Source organism: Bufo bufo, chromosome 4, assembly GCF_905171765.1.
Source record: "Bufo bufo chromosome 4, aBufBuf1.1, whole genome shotgun sequence".
Lineage (NCBI taxonomy): Eukaryota > Metazoa > Chordata > Amphibia > Anura > Bufonidae > Bufo > Bufo bufo.
The window spans coordinates 284,101,468-284,118,862 of record NC_053392.1 but is presented as its reverse complement, the minus strand read 5'-3'; the positions used below and the strand labels follow the sequence as shown (position 1 = coordinate 284,118,862).

The 17,395-nt window shown below is 42.4% G+C and overlaps 1 protein-coding gene across 2 annotated transcripts in view; it reads right to left on the bottom strand.

Annotated features, from left to right (window-relative positions):
* The window catches only part of KCNQ5 (potassium voltage-gated channel subfamily Q member 5), a 699,309-nt gene that overhangs the window by 58,135 nt on the left and 623,779 nt on the right, over positions 1 to 17,395 (bottom strand). The window lies entirely within an intron of this gene.

The following is a 17,395-nucleotide window of genomic DNA, read 5'->3' as shown; positions in this document are numbered from 1 at the left end:
TGGCTGGAACTGGTACTCCATCTTGGTCCTGCTCTACCCTTTATTTCAATGGGCTAAACTACAGTACTGAACTAAACCATTTGCATATAGACTTCGCTATGTCAGGTACTGCAGAGAAGTCACTGCGGTACTCAAGACTTTTATGTTTCATGCACTGCAGAGAAGTGTTCCAGAAAGTACTGCTACCTTCTAGAGACCAGTGGGGGATCCAAGGCTGAAAACAATTATATGTTGATGACTCTTTAAAGAACAGTACAACTTAAATAATCCATACTACTTGGAAGAACGTTAGTATGTATATATGTATAAATGGTCTTTTTTTTTCTAAGCAATTACTCCTAAATGCAGTTTCAAGTTTCGCGAAAACTGCAGCTTACGGTACATACAGTGAAGTTTAACACTTCATCAAGTTTGAGCTGGCCACTGGTACCATTCATACTGTACAAACTAAGACATTTTAAAGTTAGTTGTACATGGTATCTTTCATTGATCATAGCCTTTCACTTGCTTTCTGACTCTCTTCTGCCACTCTCTACCATATGTCCCCTCCAGGATGCAGATGCTGCCGCACCTCTGTATAACACCACAATAACTACAGCTCTCGACTCACACATAACAAAATCCGAAAAATCAATAGGCAACCCTGGCACACTTGCCTGACCAAAGAACTGAGACAAGCTTGCAGGGCTGCTGAGCGGCGATTGAAAAAATCCCATTCTAAGGAGCACTTTACCACATACAAACAATCCCTTCTCATTTTCAAGTCCTCACTCAATGCTGCAAAACAATCCTAATTCACATCTCTCACCTTCCCTGTCTCACAACCCTAAACAACTTTTTAATATTTTAACTCTCTTCTCCTCCAGTGTCCCCACTATCACCTCTCATCTCAGCTGAGGACTTTACCACATACCTTAAATAAAAGATTGACAACGTCAGGGAAAGCTTCAGTCTATAGTCCCCACAGCCCCTCTACACAACTACTAAATCCTGTTCCTCCAAAACATGCTTCTCTATCATTACAGAGGAAAACATTTCCACCCTACTCTCCAGATCACATCTCATCACCTGTGCACTTGACCTGATCCCATCCCACCTCATCCCCAATCTCACCACAGTGTATATCCCAGCCCTAACTCACTCTTCAACCTATCAATAACCACAGGTGTCTTCCCCTTTGGTTTTAAACATGCTACCATTGCAACTATCCTCAAAAAGCCTTCCTTTGACCTATCTTCTTTCTCTAGTTATCACCCCATATCACTTCTCCCATATGCCTCACAGCTACTTGAACATATTCACCTTGAATTGTTCTCTCACCTCTCTTCCTGCTTCCTCTTTGACTGGCTAAGATCTGGCTTCCGACCCCACCACTCAACTTAAACTGCCCTTACTAAAATCACCAACGACCTGCTCACTGCCAAAGCCAAACAACATTACTCTGTCCTTCTTCTTGATCTGTCCTCTGCCTTTGACACCGTCAACCACACCCTTCTGTTACAAACTCTCTCATCTTTGGCATCCCAGACTTGGCCCTCTCCTGAATCACATCATACATCACAGACAGAACATTTAGTGTCTCTCATACCACCTCCTCATCACATCCCCTCTCTTTTGCTGTCCCTCAAGGCTCTGTCCTTGTTGCCGTGCTCTTCTTAATCTACAGCTTTGGCCAGGGACAGCACATAGAGTCCCATTACTTTTATGCTGATGACACGCAAATTTACCTCTCTGGTCCAGATATCACCACCGTACTATTCAGAATCCCACAATGACTATCTCCTATATCCTCCTTCTCCTCTCGTTTTCTCAACATGGATAAAACAGAATGTATCATCTTTCCCTCATCTCACTCAACTTCCCCCAACAGACCTATCACAATTAATGGCTGCTCACTCTCCCAGGTCAACCAATTCAGCTGCTTTAGAGTAACCTTTGATTCTGACCTGTCCTTCAAACTGCACATGCAAGCCCTTTCCACCACCTGCCGCCTCCAATTAAAAAAAATCTCTTGCATCTGTGCATTTCTCAGTCAGAAGCAAATGCTTGTACATGCTCTCATGATCTCCGACCTAGACTACTGTAACATCCTCCTACGTGGTCTTCCATCTAGCACCCTTGCACCCCCTCTAATTTATCCTCAACTCAAAGCAAATTAAGTTTAAAATAATAACATATTAGGACATCCACAACCTGTCCCCTTTGTACATCTCTGAGATACTTTACCAACACATCCCCACACGTAATCTCCAATCCTCACATGACCTTCTTCTCTACTCTCCTATTATCCACGCTTCCCACAATCACCTCCAAGATTTCTCCTGTGCATCCCCTATACTCTTGAACTCTGTACCCCAACATATCAGATTCTCACCTACAGTGAAAACCTTCAAAAGAAACCTGAAAACCCACCTCTTCAGACAAGCCTACAACCTACAGTGACCCTGTTGCTACAATACCCCCAAGACCAGCTTTACCCTCACCTACTGTGTCCTTCTCCCATACCCTGTAAATTGTAAGCCATCGCAGGCAGGGTCCTCTCTCATTCTGTACCAGTTTGCAATTTGTCTTCTTCATGATTATTGCATTTGTTTAGTATTATGTATGTGTACCCCATTTCACATGTACAGTGCCATGGATTTAATAATAAATCATAATAATAATAATAATAATAAAGTCTTGCATCCTGTTATGGTTCAGTGTGTGATGCAGCTTGTTAAAGGATAACTGTCATTTAAAAAAAATTCTGACATGCCACAGCGACTAGTAAGACATTTTGACCTGTAGGGGTCCAGGTGATGAGACCCCCACTAGTCACTGAAATGAAGGGGCAGAAGTACTCAGCCAAGTGCTGTTCCCCTTCAGCTGTAAATGTCTGATCTCAGCAGCTGAAGATGGCTCATGGAAGTCTTTGAGCCTGCCTTCAGCTGCCGAAGACGGACAGTCACAGCTGAAGGGGCTCAGCACTGAGCTGAGTGCTTAAACCTTTGTTTAGTGATCGGCGTGTGTGTGTGTGTGGGGGGGGGGGAAGGGGTTCTCAGCACCTGGACCTCCACCAATCAAAACTTTTGACGTCACTATTGATGAAAATGAGACCTGTATTTAATATACAACCGAAAAGAAATCAAATTTAGGAGAAAACAATGTACTTTCCTCATTACCTTAGAATTTCTAAGCCACTGATCCTTTCAATTTGGAATTCGTGCAGGAGAAACTTCTCAATGCGCTCTATTCTGCACTTAAGTATGTCTCCATTAAAATAAGAAATAAAAATAGTTTCGCTCTCATGTTATTGCAGTACATATTTTCCATGTTCCACACTGGCTGCTTCTCATAAGTTAACAAAATTGGACTCTTTGTCTTGTCAGGTCCTATGCTTAGTTGGTAATCATTTGCAAATTGTTTCCTTCATACAGGCAGTGGACTAATGTTTCCATAATTTCTTTTTGTTGTTTGTAAAAGAGTAATTAGTAGATTGCCAATGAGTTGGAAAGTTTACTGTGTTTTGAGAAAAAATTTAGGACTCATTAAATATGTCTGTTATTATACCAACCAGGACTCTAGGAAAATGACTCTAGACAAGTGGTAATGATTGAATAGAGCAACTTAATTACTTCATGGAGTTTTAAGCTATTTGTGGCTATCATTATTCCATACCATCATTAAAGACATTTTAGATAAAATGTGGTCATTATCTTTTATCAAACTGCACAGACCACATCAGTAACCTTAAAGCATTAAAGGGGTTTTCAGAGCAATTTTTGGATGCAAGCTTCAGGGTGGCTATTAAAAAATAAACCCTCTACGATCCAGCACCACCACTCCATCCTCTCTGTTAGGTTGCAGCTATGACATAATATTTTGGCTGCAGCAGTGACATGGCCATATACCACATGTGATCACTGCAATAAAGTACTGATCTGAGTGGTCTACACTGATGAGGAGAAGATGGTGTGGCACCCCTGCATCACAAGGGGCTTATGAAGGTGAGTTTAAGTTTATTTATTTATTTATTTTTAACGGCCTCTCTGTAGTTTGCCTCGGCCCCCCCCCCCCAAAAAAAAAAAAAAAAACTTCACTAAGACAACTCCTCTAAGGTTAGTTTGCTTAACACACTTTCACACAGCTTATTTTTGTACTGTGCTACTGTATATGTGGGTATATGTTTAATAGGAATACATAATATTTCATGAAATTCTTATTCATATACTGCAGTTTATTTCCATTGTTGTTTTGTAGCAGGGATGGCCAACCTGAGGCTCTCCAGCTGTTGCAAAACTACAACTCCCATCATGCCCGGACAGCCTACAGCTATCAGCCTACAGCAGAGCATGGTGGAAGTTGTAGTTTTACAACAGCTGGAGAGCCGCACGTTGGCCATGCCTGTTTTGTAGTATGACCTGGGTGTGGTGTATTTAGTAGAGTTTTTCTCTAAGTCAATGCAAATGAATACAAATTGTCATGCAATCCTTCAAAGAAAAAGGTCTAGAAATGCTTGACACATATGACATGTTATCTCTGTTTACTTGTATGTTTTACTTTGAGATGCTGTGGCATTAAATTACCCAACCTGCAACAAACAAGGAATATTGTAAGAAACTACAAACTTCTAAAACTAACATGTTGCAGTTGTTTTGCACTCACTTAGGTTGACACCATCACATCACATCATCAAGCTATAGTAGTGATTTCCAGCCTTTTTACTATGGGAGAACACCTTGAAATAGTTCCTCTTTGCATACTTCCCTCATTTCTACACAAAAACTACATAATGCTATACTAGTTGACATTTACTGGCTACTGCATACAGTTGTATTGAAAAGCCTAGTTGATAAAAATTTTCTACACAGTTGAGGTTCCTTATCTATAGGCACATTATCATATTTGTTGGAAGATATTCATGTGGTATATATATAATGATTGTGCATCAGTGGAGTGAATTTAACCTTAAAGTTGTTGTCCGGGTCCTAAAAAAAATTGCCTGGTCATGTTCGGTGAATAAGAAAAAACAAAAAAAACTGTACGTCCCGTAAGCGATCAACTCTTTTTCGGGGGTCATTCTCACAATTAGCTTCGCCACAGCCTGATTGCAGGTCCAAAAAGTGAGATTTATTTTCACAGCAACAACAAAACAGTACAAAATAAAAGCCTGCCCGTCTGGGTCTACCTAAACATAACATAACCCTACCTTACTTATAGCACCGTTCACACACGGTACCAACATGCAGCTTTCTTAGCCAGTACTCCAGCACTACCAGGCTGTAACAAAGTCCAGAACCTTTGGGGGATTGTGGCCCAGAAGTCCGCCTGACTCTGGCGTAGTGACCGTCGATTCCCAGACCTTGTGGAGTCCTCTAAAGTTCAGGCTAACACCTAGCCCCGTGGCCCCTCAGCCAGCCCGGCTGAGACCACTCTTCCAGAGCCTCCAGCAGGACTCAAAGAACCTCTCTCTTTGACTGACAATCTGGGCTGGGCTCTTATCCCATACTAATTGTGTGACCTGGTCCTGCCTCAGACCTGATGACTGACGGGGAAGACACAAATACTCCTGCCATGAATCTCCCCTAGCAGCTATGCCATGCAGCTATGTCACTGCCTCACATACCCCCCTTTTGTTCAAGCCCGTAGGGGTGAACACTAGCATCAAATCCAGATGCTCGTGAATGGGCATCGACCTGGCCTACAGTCTTCCCCTTATTCTGCCAGACCCAGGACAACAGTGCTTGGTTTGTCACCCTCCTGAGTTTATTACAAAGCTGATAAGACCTATGGGATTTTCTTGCCAATCTCATGAGCAGGTACTCTCTTTCCCGAGCGAGAGTGATGCGCTTTCGCACCCGTGGTCTTTCTCTTTTTTTTTTGATGTTCCTCTCCACATTTGGCATTCGGTTTCTGGAACTTCTCTCAGAAGATGTTTTTATATGACCTGCAGGCTCTCTCTTTATATTTTCTGGCTTCTGCACACGCTTCTCATGTCCTTTCTTGGACTGCTGCAGATCTTGACTGAACTTTTCCCAGTCATGGGCGTTTCCCGACCCTTTCTCGTTTGCCTTCAGCAGAGTCAGGCTTATCCCCGCTCGCTTCTTTTACGTGCCTCCGGTTCACTTCTTCCTTCTTTCCAACAGTGGTTTCTACCACTTTATTGGCAGTTTCAGAGACCTCGGCTTCTTTATGTTGTGCCTTTTCATAGATATATGCATTGATATCCAATTATTCTAGTCAAGATGGATGTTCATTGCCTTTAAGAGCCATGCTCGACTATAGTTACAATTTTGTATGTCTTGAGTAGGCCAAAGTAAGGTCGCACAAAGGTTTCTACTCTTTAATGTTATTCTTCTCATGAATGTACCAGTCTGAGAAGAGGCCTCCTTGTCTACTTATAAATTTATGACGGGAGATAAAGATAAGCTCTATGCAGCTGGTGGTAATTACCTATACAATTAGGTATTTATTAATGAAGCAAAATATATAATATGTATGTATTCATTTAACGAGCCTTAGTTAGTCCTTAGCATAAAACAATCAGTAGGACATATATATATATATATATATATATATATATATATTACTTTATATTATATGGTTGTATGTTATGAAGAAAAAAATGCATCCAGTATATTATATATATATTTCTCATTAAGAGAATATTTGTCTCTAAAAGAGTGTCTTTAAAGATGTGTGTTTAATCACATCTTTGGTATGACAGGAGGTACTGATATCTCTGTGAGAAAACAAGGCCCATTCATACCATTACGGTCCATAAATCAACAGTGTGAGAAACATTCAGAGAGACGCCTAGAGGTCTGTGTTTAATTGCTACAAGTGTCAGAATTAATCCCTATAGCTTTGAATTAAAGCTTCTAAGGTCAAATGTATAGAATACGCTTTATTCAGACTTACATAAGTTAACCCTTTATACTATGATGCAAATAGCTTATACAGCAGTGCCACCTAGGTATGAGTAGGTGACATTACAACAGTAGCAAAAGTGCATTCTGGGTAAGGTTATGATGTCACATTTTATTATCCGACAATGATTGGAAAGTTCCAAACTAGGAAGGTGTGTCTAACTGATAAGTTTGTGGTTGAGCTCTCTAGAGGGGTCTATCAAGATGAAAGCCATGGTGAGATGCGCTATGATGGACCACCCAGCTTTCCTAGGAGCAGAAGTGAGATTCCTACTAGGACTTGGTAAGAGACACAGAGATTGATATTTCATTATTAAGACTAATTTGATAGTGTGGGTGAAATTATACCATCTAGATTGGCGAATAAATAATTTTTTTTTTTAATTGCCTTTTTATTTTTCTCTTTTATCATATAAAAAATTCAGAAACAAGACATAACAATAAGCAATAATACAACAGGACATGCACGAAGATACATCCTGGATATACACATACAGTTGTTACTCGCTTATCCTTAGACATTAGGGATGTATCCCTGTCCTGTTTCTTTTCTCATATCATACATATGCAGAAAAAAAAACAAAAAACATATAACCCCCCCCCCCCCCTTCCCCCCCCCCATGGTTGTCTTGATGGTTACCGCAAATAGAGAAAACAAAACCATAAAAGAAGAAGTTGATTTCATGATCTCATATCAGGGATTTTTTCCTTTTTCCACTATTTATTTATGGGTACCGGCATATTCGTATCTGCGTACCCTCCCACATAAATTCTTCCATTCTACGATGTTTGGTGGTGTGTCCGCCCCCCACTCTCTAGCCACTACGACCCGCGCCAGCATTAATCCTTTGGCCCATTTCATTTCTATTTCTCTATCGAGGCCTATTTTCCTGATATATCCAAGCACCGCTATAGAGATCTCCAGTGGAGCGGAACACCCAGTCGATCTGGTCAGCTCCCGAAAAACCTGACTCCAATAAGCATGCATTAGGGGGCAATACCAGATCAAGTGGGTGAAATCCGCGTTATCCATCCTGCACTTCCAGCATCTAGCGTCCCTTGTTTTATACATCCTGCTCAGAACCCGTGGGGTAATGTAGGTACGATGGACAATAAAGAACTGTATCAATCGAAAATTACTCGATACTGTACTTATTTTTATACTTTTATATATACATCTCCAGTCTAAAGAGTTAGGTTCCACTTCTAGTGCCCATTTTTGTTCACTGTTAAACTTTATCACACCCCCTAAACCCCTTTTAATTTTTTTATATATCTGTGATATTGATATTTTGGTCCCCTTATTGAGACAACAAAATTCTACAAATTCAGAATGTTTAGTGATTAAATACTCTTTATTCTCAGTGGTGTCGAATGCGTGTTTTAACCGAAAATATCTAAAACGTGTGAGGGTATCTAGTTTTATGCTAAGCCCTAATTCTTCTAGTGTCCTAAGCTTTCCTTTTATCTCAATCTGTGAAATAAACTTAATACCATTTTTTTCCCAAAATACATAATCATCTAGCTTCTGAAACTCGCCTAAGTTTATATTCCCCCATAGAGGTGTAATCTTTAATGAATAATTTATCCTCAACAATTTTTTGACATTCACCCATATCAAGTGCATCATATTGCTAATAGGGCACTTCTTACCCTTTAATTTCAATATCCCGGCTTCCAGGACACTAAAAATATTGTATTGGAGACCTACAAACTCACCCACTAGATACTGACGTAATCTTTCATCCTCTGTCATTAACCATTGTAGCTGGGATGCGTAATAGTAGCCTCTGAAGCAGGGCACCGACAAACCACCGTCTTCTTCATCAAGCCATAAGTATTTTTGTTTGAGCCTGACCCTTTTTTTCCCCCATATAAGATCATTTATCAATCCTTCCAGTACGTTAAAAAGGTGGTCCCCTATCCAGACAGGACATGAGGATATAACATAAAGGATCTGAGGCAGCAAAATCATCTTAATAATAGCGATGCGATCTGCCTGTCTTATCAGTATTTTTTGCCAGATACTTATTTTATTTTTGACCCTTTTAAGCAGAGGGACAAAGTTCAATTCTATATATTCCTGAATCCTCGCACTAATTTTTATTCCGAGATATTCCAGTGCATCTGTGGGTTTCAGTATTTTAACATTAATATCCGTTCTCCTGGTTTCATAGCCAATTGGGAGTAGCACTGATTTCATCCAATTCACCCTAAAGCCAGAAATTTGGCCAAATTGGTTCACAGTTCGCATCAAATATGGAACCGTCGTCTCCCCCCCTTTCAAGAAGAACAAGACATCGTCCGCGTATAAACACATTTTATCTGAAGCGCCTCTACTCCCAAACCCCCTGATATTATCATCTGATCGCACCTTACATGCTAACGGTTCGACGAATATGGCAAACAATAATGGGGAAAGGGGGCACCCCTGCCTAGTTCCCCTTTGCAATGTTATCGATTCAGATGTCTCTCCATTGATTTTGATCCTTACTTTCGGATGTTGGTAAAGTAGTTGCACCCAGCCAATAAATTTTTCCCCCAGGTTTAGCTCACGCATTATATTCCAGAGATATGCCCACTCCACCCTGTCAAACGCTTTTTCTGCGTCCAGTGACAGGATGGAGTGGGCGCCCTCTCCACTCATCTGTATATTGAGAAGGGCCCGGCGGATATTCATTTGAGCCTGACGTTTCGGTATAAACCCCGATTGATCTGGGTGTACTATTCCACCTATCACTTTTTTTAGGCGATTTGCCAACAATTTGGCACATATTTTAAAGTCCGTGTTGAGAAGAGAGATGGGGCGATACGAGTCCACCTTACTCTCGTCCTTCCCCTTTTTCCCTATCAGGGTTATTACAGCCTCTGAGAGGGAGGCAGGGAGTTCACCCCTGTCCATAGATTCATTAAGTACCCGCAGAAATACTGGAAGGATGACCTCCCCATATCTTCTATATATCTCGAAGGGGAGACCATCCAGCCCGGGGCTAGAGTTACCCTTTATCGATTTCAGAGTGTCACATAATTCCTCCAATTCTATTGGTCCATTCAAATACTCCCTGTCCTCCTCGGAGAGAGTAGGGAGCGAGACCCCCTCTAAAAAGAGTTTTATGTCTCCATCATCCCCCACTCCCTCCGAGGAGTAAAGGTCCCTGTAATATTTAACAAATTCCTGCTCAATTTCTCCCGGGCTGGATGTTATCACCCCATCTCTCCTCTCAACGCGCTTAATTCTGCCGTCCCCCCTTTGATTCTGCACAATGGTGGAAAGCAATCTACCTGGTTTCCCAGATTCCCCGAAATATCGGGCCCCCTCGAAAAACACTCTTTGTTGTGCCTTATTCTCCAGATAATTATTTAAAGCGATTTTAGACTCTTCTAACTGAGCCATCGTCTCAGGGGAATTGTTAACCAGGAGATCCTCCTCTAGTTTCTTTATTTTATCGCATAGCTCCCTCTCCTTTTTGGCGAATTCAGTTTTTAAGCCCTGAATTCTACCAACGAGGATGCCCCGTAAATATGCTTTAAATGCATCCCATACATACCCTATTTGTGCAGATCCAAGATTAATTTTCCAGTACTCCGCTATATCAGCGCTAATACTTTCGTCTTTATTTATCAGATTTAACCAGTGTGGATTTAGCCGGAACACTCTACATTTTGGTTTAACCGTTGTTTTAAATGTCAGGCAGATTGGGGAGTGGTCTGAGATACTATTGACCTCGTACCTCATTTTCGATATCTGCTCTACCAGTTCTGGGCTAGCTAATGCCATATCTATTCTTGACATGATTTTGCTCCCATGGCCAAACCAGGAGAACGCTCGCTTGTCCTCATACAAATACCTCCATACATCTATTAACAGCAGTTCTTGTGATATTCTTTTAAGAAGTGTTGGTTGACTCGTCCCATGTTTATCGTTTGGTATCACCGAGTATCTAAATAATTAAATTAATTAAATGATCATCTCCATATTGAGATGTAGTCTTAGGAGATTATGAGACTTCATTCTACCTGCAGAAGAATCAAGACTCATAATCTAGCAAAGCATTAAATGATTGCTTATATAAATATATATATATATAGTACAGACCAAAAGTTTGGACACACCTTCTCATTCAAAGAGTTTTCTTTATTTTCATGACTATGAAGGCATCAAAACTATGAATTAACACATGTGGAATTATATACATAACAAACAAGTGTGAAACAACTGAAAATATGTCATATTCTAGATTCTTCAAAGTAGCCACCTTTTGCTTTGATTACTGCTTTGCACACTCTTGGCATTCTCTTGATGAGCTTCAAGAGGTAGTCCCCTGAAATGGTCTTCCAACAGTCTTGAAGGAGTTCCCAGAGATGCTTAGCACTTGTTGGCCCTTTTGCCTTCACTCTGCGGTCCAGCTCACCCCAAACCATCTCGATTGGGTTCAGGTCCGGTGACTGTGGAGGCCAGGTCATCTGGCACAGCACCCCATCACTCTCCTTCATGGTCAAATAGCCCTTACTTTCAAAGTTTTCCCAATTTTTCGGCTGACTGACTGACCTTCATTTCTTAAAGTAATGATGGCCACTCGTTTTTCTTTACTTAGCTGCTTTTTTCTTGCCATAATACAAATTCTAACAGTCTATTCAGTAGGACTATCAGCTGTGTATCCACCTGACTTCTCCTCAACACAACTGATGGTCCCAACCCCATTTATAAGGCAAGAAATCCCACTTATTAAACCTGACAGGGCACACCTGTGAAGTGAAAACCATTTCAGGGGACTACCTCTTGAAGCTCATCAAGAGAATGCCAAGAGTGTGCAAAGCAGTAATCAAAGCAAAAGGTGGCTACTTTGAAGAACCTAGAATATGACATATTTTCAGTTGTTTCACACTTGTTTGTTATGTATATAATTCCACATGTGTTAATTCATAGTTTTGATGCCTTCAGTGTGAATCTACAATTTTCATAGTCATGAAAATAAAGAAAACTCTTTGAATGAGAAGGTGTGTCCAAACTTTTGGTCTGTACTGTATATATATATATATATATATATATATATATATATATTGATAGAACATTCTTCGCCAAGCTAAGTGATGGATTCCCACAGGAAAGACTTGTTTCAAGTCCTTCCAATTTACGATATGGTCTAGCAAAGATCCTAGATCCCTGTTATTTGTCTTAATAGCCTTACCAAAGTCATATGTGTGAAAATAGTCCAGGATGGGGCGGAAGGATACAGTTATCTCTTCTAAGTTATATCCTTGAATGGATTTGCCCATCTTGAAGTCATGTGATGTGTAGTTGGTTAGAGGGGGGCGGAATATATTTAGCATTCCATATTGATGTCTAGGATTAGACATGCCCATCTTGATATCATGAGGTTTTCTCTGAACAGAAGTAATATATATAACTTATGTTCCTACTTTGATATCCTAACCTAATAATAGCTTGGTTATAATGTGACAAGTTATTTCCACTCACATGTATTGTTAAGCTTGTAATGCTTTATATTAACGCCATATATAATCATTTGCATGTATCATTGTGTTTATTTACTTATATATGTTTATAACCTTGTAACCAATAAACCTGTGTATTATTGTAAAATGCAGTACTACATGTTCATCATTAATGTCATCTCACGTCAAAAAGAACTTATTTATCTGAGGAAATAGTCGGACTCAGATGTGAATTGTATCAATTAGGTTGTCTACAATTCACCAGGTCATGATTTTAAGAATTTATGACAAATTTAATATTTTTTTTATTTTTATGGTTAATTATTTTTATGACCATAATTAATAATTCTTAATTGAATTATTACTTCCCGACATTTAGTGGGTTTTTCCACTTCGGTAGCCGCTCCTTCGTTCACTGCGGCACCTGAGGACTTCAAGTCTTCCAACACCTCTACCTTAACTTCGTCAGCCTTGGTTTTCTTGGACTCAGCATCATATACTTGCCCTCTTAAATCCTTTTCCTCTTCCTCATCGAGGTAGGAGGTACAGGGGACAACAGGGACTTCACTAGACTCGTAGACTTCTGGCATTTTCTCCAGAGGCTCACTTAGAAAACGGTTCTCCTTTCGGAAAGAATTCAGGAGAGCCAACCCACAGTAGTAGACAGGATCCGCATACTGGTCATCCAACTCCTCGTATTCCTTCCCCAGCAGGCTGCTGGCTACTTGGACGACTTTGCAGGCGGAGGGGACATCTTTTGGGACCAGGTCCTGGCTACCCACTGCCGTAAGTCTCTTGGCCTCCGCATCCACATCAGCCCCATCCTTGGGTTCAGCAGAAAGATCTTCCGTCTTCTCTGCCTTTGTCGGCACCACAGCGCCACCATCTCCAGATCCGTTCTTAACAGGCTCTGGCTTAGACTTCTCCAACTCATAGACGTTCTTCCCGACATCATCCTTTGAGCTCATAAGATCCTCCATCTCTGCTCTGAGTTGCTTGCTCAGCCTTTCAAACTCATCTTGCTCCTCTTGCGCTTCTTCAAGGGTTCTAGCCAAGGAGAGGGCCTTGGTCTCTTTTCCCCGAGCACCTGCCTTTGCTTGGTCATGTTTTTCGGCATATCGGGCCAAGATGTATTTCTCCTCAGCCCGGGCCCGGTCAAACTGCTTCTGTTTTTTCTTAGTTTTTCGCGCCCGTTTGTTGGAAGTGCCCCGCTCTTGGGCCTCCTGGTCCAACTGCTCCTTGCTGGGTTCTGCGGCAGCAGATATAGGAGTATCACCATTCTTTTTTGGAGACCCAGAGTGCCTTCAAGCACTTTATCGGTGTCTACCGCAGTTTTCTGTATTTCTTTGGCGCCTTTGCTTTTCACCGGGATATCAGACTGTAGACCCTTCAGCTCACTCATTTCTTTCGGGGTCTCCTCCTTTGACCCCTCTGCAGCCTTCTTCGGTGACTCTGTGGAGACAGCTAGTCTTTCCTTTATCAGATCTAGGGACTGTATAGAGAGGAAGGAATCATCTTCCTGCTTGCAGCTGTACCGACATGTCAGGTCATTTACCACGGCCTGGGTATGGGTCTCAGACATTAGACTGAAGTCTCCCCACTTAACTCTCGTCATGTCAGATACAACTGTCATCTGGTTGCTACTAGTAACCACCTCAACTTCGCAAGACTTCGACTTGGTAGCTTCCCTCTCGGAGTTGCTAATGGTCACAGCACATACGTCACCTATGCCGCTCGTGTCATTGTTAATGCTGACCTCTAGGGGCACTGACAAGTTAATCCCTACCTGGGACATTACTTTATTGATCATAGAACACTGTGGAGACTGCACATCCACCTCTGGTATGTGTGGTACACCCTCTAGGACTGCCACCCTTTCTTGCACGTTCACCAGAGTAGGATTGCTCCACTCTGTGCTCACAATATTTATCAACCTTTCTGCCTTTTTTATAATTTCTCCTCCAGGGGGCGCTATTTTCCCAACCACATCCTGCAACGGAAAAGGCATGTCATCATCATCATCACCTATTTCACAAGACGTCACATTTTCATTTTGCATTTTATCAGCACCATTGTTTCTAATGGTCACTTCATTTAAAGGGCCAGAAACCACTTCAGCAGGAGTTTCACCCCTAGCTGCAGGAGTGTTTCCCCACAGTCCCCATACCAAAAGGAAACCATGGCCCCACTTCACCTCATGTATGAGCACCTTAACATCAAGTTCACATCTTTTGCAAAAATCCACATTGTCATTATGCTGTTCAAGTAACTTGACACTTTCACTTTGCATCTTATCTTCACCCTTGTTCTCAATGTGCAGCTCCTTCACATTATCATTTAAAGGGACAGGTATATGTTCTGCAGGAGTTTTGTCAACTCTCTGCAGAAGTGTCTTCATTACTCAAAACCTCCAAGCATAAGGAAAAATTACGGACCACCATTCCCTGATGTATGAGCATATTTGTAACATCAGGTTCACAAGTCCCAGTTCTCACTGGAGACTCCCCCTCATTGAGAACCACCTGATAGTCCGTATTATCCATATAATTGTCCCTCTTACTTGGGCTAGCATGGGATCTCTGACTTTCATTCTTTGGGCGACCCAGAAACCTTCTCTCCTGGAGGTTCCTGCGAGGGAGTAACCGCAACAGGCTTACCCGCCTGTTCAGACACTGCGTTTTTCCCAATGTCATACACTTCCGGGACGGTTTCTCACCTCAGTGATTTTTTTGTCCTTGACCCAGCCAATTTCCACTGCGGCCTGCTCACGGTCACTGGGACTGCCAAAAACTATTAACAGGAACAGTCTTACCGCCTGACGTCATGGATTCGGGAGACGAGGATATTCCCAGGACATCTCTACCAAGATCACCAGCCTTCTCTTGGTTCCTGTTATCCCAAACACCAGCAACCGTTGCCACCGGAAACAGCATGGCCTGGAGTCCCGACTTTTCCTGGACGGTCACTCCAGCTGCATCCTTTTGGACTCTGTGCACAGTCGCAAGTAATATAGGAACTCCGGAAAACCACACTGTTCTCCATCTTGTCTTCCTGAAGGTTGCCCTTGGCAACGGCATACATTTTTGTCTCTGGAACACCAACCTCAAAACTTGAAGCATTCTCTCCGCTCCATAGCTGCCAAAATAATGGAAAGTCTTTGCCTAGTATGAATTCCTCCCTCAGGGTCTCACATATCAAGAGCTTCCATTGTACAGAACCACAGTCTGTTACAAAGGCCAGGGCCACCTTGGTATCTGTTTTTGGCCCCCTCTCCAGAAATTCCAAAACTTCGGGCCTGACCCGAGACACTTGTTGGCGGGAGTCTAGCGTAACCCAGCCCCGGGAGTCCCCCAATCACCATCTCGCAGGATCTCTCCCATGGGCTCCCCCAAGCCGCCATTTTGACAATTTCCTTTACTGTGCTTCTGGCCCTTTAAATCCCTGCACAGCTTGCACCTCAGAAAAAAGAAGTCCAGATTAACACCAACAGTTTTCCTGCAGCACCTGCTCCAGCGAACTAGCAGGCTTCCGGCCCTTTAAATCACTGCACAGCAACACAGCAATTCCTTGGCAACATTCAGCAGCACCTGCTCTTTTCCATCAGGTCGTTGCCCCTAGCAACCTGTTGTTGTTATTGCATGCATGCTCCACCAAATGTAAGGGATCAACTCCTTTTCGGGGGTCATTCTCACAATTAGCTTCGCCACAGCCGGATTGCAGGTCCAAAACGTGAGATTTATTTTCACAGCAACAACAAAACATTACAAAATAAAAACCTGCCCGTCTGGGCACTAGCTAAACATAACATAACCCTACCTTACTTATAGCACCGTTCACACACGGTACCAACATGCGGCTTTCTTAGCCAGTACAACAGCACTTCCAGGCTGTAACAAAGTCCAGTACCTTTGGGGGATTGTGGCCCAGAAGTCCGCCTGACTCTGGCCTAGCGAAAGTTCAGGCTAACACCTAGCCGCGTGGCCCGTCAGTCAGCCCGGCTGACACCACTCTTCCAGAGCCTCCAGCAGGCCTCTGTTGCACATAGAAGCTCTCTCTTTGGCCTCATGAACACGCCCGTTGTTTTGGTCCGCATCCGAGCAGCAGTTTTGGTTGATCGGATGCGGACCCATTCACTTCAATCCGTTGCTCCGTTCCGTGGCCCCGCAAAAAAATATAACCTGTCCTATTCTTGTCTGCGCTTTGCGGACAAGAATAGGCAGTTATATTAAAGGCTGTCCGTGCCGTTCCGCAAATTGCGGAATGCACACGGACGCCATCCATGTTTTGCGGATCTGTGATTTGTGGACCGCAAAGCACACAACGATCATGTGCATGAGGCCTTTGACTGACAGTCTGGGCTGTGCTCTTAACCCAGACTGATTGTGTCACCTGTTGCTGCCTCAGACCTGATGACTGATGGGGAAGACACAGAAACTCCTGCCATGAATCTCCCCTAGCAGCTATGAGGCCTGTCACTGCCTCACAGTCCCCTTTTCTGCTGGTACGATTCCATCTCCTCTGGTTCTGGTCTCCGCATGGCCAGAAGTGTTACATGATGCCGGCTCCCATTGGCCTCATTGGTCATGTGTCATGCCTGCAAACGTCACCACTGTGGCCACTAATTGGCTGGCAGCAGTGACATGCATGAAGTTGCTATGTCATGCTTCCAACCAAGCATGAACTTGAAGTAGCAGGGACAGGGATGACCAGAGCAGGTGAGCAAGTTTTTATTTTTTTACTCACATACCATGTCCAGCTATCCCCAATTTTTTATTTTATTTTTTTCAGAGCCGGGACAATCCCTCTAAAGGTATGCATTACGGTGGAATTCCTATGTTTTTATGGGAACATTGTGACATGGTGTTTCAAAGTCAATTACAATTTACTACTATACTAAAGGGTTATGATTAGGTAAAATTTTAACGGATGACAAACAGATTATTACAGTGTCGTGACATGCAAACAACTGTTTTAATTAAAGTTTTGGCAAAAAATAAACCTACAACAGGTCAAATTTATGATGCTGTCGA